Source organism: Lacerta agilis, chromosome 5, assembly GCF_009819535.1.
Source record: "Lacerta agilis isolate rLacAgi1 chromosome 5, rLacAgi1.pri, whole genome shotgun sequence".
NCBI lineage: Eukaryota > Metazoa > Chordata > Lepidosauria > Squamata > Lacertidae > Lacerta > Lacerta agilis.
In genome coordinates, this window is record NC_046316.1 from 32199849 (window position 1) to 32205848 (window position 6000).

Genomic DNA, 6000 nt, shown 5'->3' on the forward strand with positions numbered 1-6000 from the left:
GTCATCTTAGCCAAATTCATGAATTCCACCAATTTAATCAACCATTCTTGAATTGTTGGTATTTTCTCCCCTTTCCAATTTTGGGCTATAAGTAACCTGGCTGCTGCGCACACATACAAAAGAATATTTTTTCTATCCTCCGGAATATTTTCAGGAGTTATACTTAATAAGAAGACCTCTGGTTTTTCCCCAAACGTACACTTAAGCATCTTTTTTAATCTTTCATATATTTCACTCCAAAAACAAAAATCTTTGAACATTTCCACCAGCAGTGAAAGTAGCTGCCTATTATTTCATGGCTCTTCCAAAAATCCATCGATTGTATTCTTAGAAATTTTTGCTATTTTCTCTGGGGTTAAGTGCCATCTATACACTAATTTCATCATATTCTCCTTAATTCCGGTACAGGCTGTAAACCTCATATTAACTTTCCATAACTTATCCCATTGCGCTCTATAAATTGGCCTACCTAAATCTTGGGCCCATTTTGTCATCACACATTTCACTTCCTTGTCTTTTAATTCTCGTTCTAGCAGATATTTATAAATTTTCGCTAGCGATTTATTGGGACTATCGACTAAAAGCTCTTGCAATTTAGACTTGTTTTCCAAAAAACTTATCTCTTTATGTTTTTTAAATAAGCTCTGTATCTGGTGGTAATGTAGCCAGCTTGCACAATGTTGTTTAATTTGTTCATTTGGTTTTAACACAAGTTGATCTTTCCCCTTCATTATTAGTTCCTGATATGTTAACCATTTTCCTTCCTCAGCCCACCTATTTAATGCAGTCATCTCTAACAGTGATGCCCACTGTCTTTGGTTCAAGTAGATTTTTATAATCCTCCCATATTTTAAACAGTGATTTTTTAATTATATGATCTGTAATTTTTTTGTAATTTCCTTTCTTTTCTTGTAATAAATATGCGTGCCAACCACTTTTGTTGCTGTTTTCATCTAGAAAGCCAATAAATCTGGAAAACTCTTAAGAAAAACTCCTCAATGGCTTGCCTGTCTTGTTTTTATCTGCTGGGTGTTTGTGGTTGTTTTCTTCCGCTGAGACCAGGGCTTCACTATTTTTCTCTTCAACACGATGTTTCATAATCAAAGAAAGTCCAAGCAAGTTCTGTAGGACATATTCCCATTGTTTTTGGCCAATGTGTCCCGCTGAAACCATACAGCCCAAACTTTTCATTTTCATCATAGCCATCTCAGTTCCTCCTTGGTCTGGTTTTCTGTGATATTGCTGACCTCTTTTAGTTAGAGACTCAGCTTTAACTAAGAGCCCACGTCAGCGGTTGGCTCTTTGAACCAGTCCTGCAACTGGATATAGGATATAACCACAACATGATTTGCCAAACATGTGAGCTGAGCTGCCATCCAGCAGTCTGACTGGAGAGATTAGGCTGATGTTTCTGCCCTCACGTGCTAAAGCTACTCACAAATATGCCTAGCAAAATTATGACACAGCTCTGTGTCACAAAAGCTTTCATTCCCCCGCCGCTCTGCCTCTGTTTCCACTGCAGGCATAAAATGGACGTCATTCAGGAAAAACAAAAATCTTGATGTTTCTAGATTCAATTTATATGAAGCTCAGAAACGAAGTTGCAAGACAGCATCATTGATATTACTAGTTGTGAGGATGATATTATTTATAATGTGTATATGCTGTGGAGAACTAGCCTCATGCCAGGTAGGGGTTAAATGTTCTGACAGTTAGAACCCTCAGGGGCGGGCTTAGCCTGGGTATAAAACACCCCTCCCAGTGGACAGTAAGGGAGTTGAAGTGTGGGCAGGAGATGTTGAGGAGAGTTGTAGTTGGAGTTGAAGTTGAGGTGTGAGTCAAGAGATAGAGCTGGGAGTTTAGAGTCTTAGGTGGAAGTTAGCAGAGAGGATAAAGAGATTGTGAAACGTGTTGTTATTGATATTTAGTTAACTATTAGAGGTAATAGGCCGGTAACATTTAGAGGTATTAGGCCGGTATAGGACAACTGTTATAAGCTACTTGAACAACCTTTCATTTATCAGCAACCACAAGCTTTGTACTCAATAAACAACTTTTTAGTTCACAATATCCTCGTCTGTGGTGAATGAAGTAAGCAGGATCCAGCTAGTAGTCTGAAGGGCTGCAGCTGGGGACTGTTTGTCGTTGGTGCAGCACTCATAGACCGTAAAACGTCCGGGGGTGGGCTGTACAGGGCGAAGGGCCCGCGACATTAAAGTGGTGGCAGCGTCGGGACGAAAGATAGACATAAAGTGGTGGTCACGTCGAGATCAAAGATAGATCTAAAGTGTTGGCAAGAAGTGCCAAGGTACAAGAAAGATTTAAGGGTGACACATTGTGTGAAGTGTGAGGCTTAAAGAGGATTTAAGCAAACTTCTGTGAGACTCTACAATCTAGTCAGGAAGGGGGATCGCATACACCTGGAAAGGGAGAAGGGGAATTCAGAGAGGAATTACCTGGCCCTAGGGTGTGGTGTGATAGCGCCTAAGACTGTGAGATTGTGAGAGAATTACAAAGATACTTTGCGTTTAAAACTATTTCAGGCAGAAAGGTTTATAGTGAGAGGTCGGAAAAGTACGCTGGACAAAGTGCACTGAGGTAACTTTAGGCGTGACTTTGGACCTAAACTGTGGAAACTAAGCCTGGAGAAATAGTTTAACTGAAACATCCTTGATTTAAGTACAGAAATAATACCACCAAATAAATAGAAAATGCCACCTAGAAAGACTAAAACAGCTCTTAGGGACTCACAAGTAGAAAGCTCTGAAGAAGAAAATGGGGTTTCCCAGATTGAGGAAACCAGTACTGAAACAGTTAACAAAAATCCTGCTGAGGGGACTAGTTTTAAAGCCTCAGAGGAATTTGAGAAATGGAAACTTGAGAAGGAATATAATTTGAAAATCGAACTAGCTAAGTTAGATCTTGAAAGAGAAAGGGAGGCAATGGCACTGAAAGAGAGAGAATTAAAGTTACAAGCTGAGGCAAAAGAGAGAGAATTAAATATTGAGAGAGAAAGAGAAAGAGAGACAAAAGAGAGAGAACTGAAAGAGAAAGAAATGACCTTAGCTATTGAGAGAGAAAGAGAACGGGAGGAAAGAGAATATTTATTAGAAATGAAAAGACTTGAATTATCAGCTGTAGATAATAGAAACAACAACAATAGTTCCACACAAAATCCTAGCAGGGTGGATTTAAAAAGATTCCCTGACTTTAGAGATAAAGACGACCCTGAAGCGTTTATCATTTCTTTTGAGAGGGCTTGTGAGGATTTTGAAGTAAAAGATGAGGAAAAAATGCAAATACTGAGAGCTCGTATTAGTGGGACATTAACAGAGATTTATTCTCAAATGCCATCTGATCAATCTAAAGATTTTGAAGCATTTAAACAGTTGGTTTATGTTAGATTCGGAATTACTGCAGAGCAACTGAGACAAAAGTTTAGAACCATAAAAAAATTGCGTGAGGAAACCTTTGCTCAATTAGGAGCTAAAACTACAAATTATTTAAACAAGTGGCTAGAACAGGAGGGTGCCGATTCTGTGGCGAAAATAAAAGAGGTGATCGCATTAGAACAATTTTATGACACGATTAATAGTCATCTGAAGTATTTAATTAAAGAAAGACGCCCTAAAACCATCCTGGAAGCTGCTAATTTGGCAGATGAAATAAATGAAATCCGAGAACATGCTTATGATGCCCCAAAATATAAGGACAAACATTGGGAAACAAATAAGTTTAAGAAAACGCAACAGCCCACAAAATTTACCACAGAACCTGCCAAGAAAAATTTTCCCGCCAATGCAAATGCTCCCCATAACACGCCTATAACAACGGGGGTGACTGAGGGAAAAATAAATAAGTATGGTGAGGGTAAAAGGCCAGACTTAACCTGCTGGCAATGTGGGAGAAAAGGCCATCGACAGGTGGACTGTAGAACTGAACTCAGAACTAGGAGTGCAAATACTATCCCTCAGAAGCAGACATATTGTGTCCAAACTGTGGAGACAGAGTCAACTGCCAACATGGTTGCCAAGGCAACCGAGGCCCAGTCTAGACCAGAGCCTGACGAGTTACCAGTGGCCCAAGTTGTGAGGTGCTATATAATTCAACAAGATGACATGCTATTACACAAAACAGGAGAAGAAATTTGGGTGAATGGTAAACAATATAAAGGCTTAAAAGACACAGGGTCTCAGATTAGTATTGTACATCCTGATTTATTAATGCCAGAAGACTTTATTAAAGGCAAAACAATCAGTTTGAAAGGAATATCAAAACAGCCAGAAACCTTGCCAGTAGCATTAGTTAATCTGACATATAAACAATGGTCTGGAAAATGGCAAGTAGCAGTTTCACCAGAAATCCCAGCTCCAATGTTAATTGGGTGGGATCTACTTGACCATGTACAGAGTGCATTTGTGATTACTAGGCCACAAAAACTGCGACAGTTACCTCAGGAGGAAAGGCCTGATACAATTGTTGAACTGACACAAGATACAAGTATAATGCCAGTTACAAATAGTCAAGCAGCTAGTTTTGCAGCCAAGCAGAAACTAGATACAGATTTACAGAAATATTTTCAAGCCACAGCCTTGAATACAGTATTAACCCCGGAAAGCCCTGAGCGGTTTATAGTCAATAATGAGTTGCTATACAGAGAGACTCTTTTAAAGCCTAATAGAGGGGGTAATGAGATCCACAGGCAACTAATAGTACCTACTGAATTTAGAAACAAAATAATCCAACATGCACATGGCAGTATATTTGGAGGTCACTTGGGAATCACCAGAACCAAACAAAGGGTGTCCCAAAATTTCTTTTGGCCTGGGATGGGCAAGCAAATAAAGTTATTTTGTCGAACGTGCCATACTTGCCAATTACAAGGACATGGGCAAGATAAAACGAAAGCACAATTATGCCCCTTGCCCATAATTTCCCAACCTTTCCAACGTTTAGCAATTGATATAATTGGACGACTGCCAAAAGCCAGCCGCAGGGGACATCATTATTTATTGACTATTGTGGATTTTGCGACTAAGTATCCGGAAGCGATACCGTTACGAAACATAGAGACTGAAACAGTGGCTTCAGCTCTAATAAGTTATATGTGTCGGCTAGGGTTTGCAGAACAGATCGTGACAGACCTTGGAGCCTCATTTACCTCTAAACTTATGCAGCGTTTGTGGGAGAGGTGTGGGATAAAACATATCACCAGTAGTCCCTTTGAATTACTGTTTGGAAGAAAAATCAAGGGTCCCCTAGATTTATTAAGATTTAATTGGGAAGGACGGCCGGTTGGGGATTCTGAGAATGTAGTTGATTACCTATTTAAATTGCAAAACACTCTCAAACGATCACTAGAACTGGCAGGAGAACATTGCAAGGTTGCTCAGCACAAACAGAAAGTTTGGTATGACAAAAAGGCACGTGTGAGATCTTTTGAGCCAGGACAGGATATTTTATTAATCAGACCAGTAAAAGGGAATAAGTTACAACTGACATGGGAAGGTCCTTTTAAAATCATTTCAAAAATGAATGATGTAAACTATATAATTCAATACGGTGAAGGCAGGCGGGTCGTGCATGTGAATATGATAAAGCCTTATTATAAAGCAGAAGGGTGGTCATTATTTGCTATTAAAGAAGATCCCCAAGACATGCCAATACCTTGTTGGGAAAGGGAGAAGAAACCCTGTCCAATAACTGACATTAAGTTGGACCCCCAACTAACGCAGTCCCAACAAGAAGATGTAAAACAGATTTTGACACACTATGCACCCACGTTCAGCAATAAACCAGGTATTGCTAAAGGGGTAATGCATCAGATTGATACGGGCGATGCCAAACCCATTGCATTGGCTCCGTACAGGATTACAGGCCATTATATAAAGACTGTAACCGAGGAAGTTCAGGAGATGTTAAAAGCTGGCATTATTGTTCCTTCGAGTAGTGCATGGGCAGCCCCTGTTCTTTTATTAGATAAGCCCGATGGAACTATAA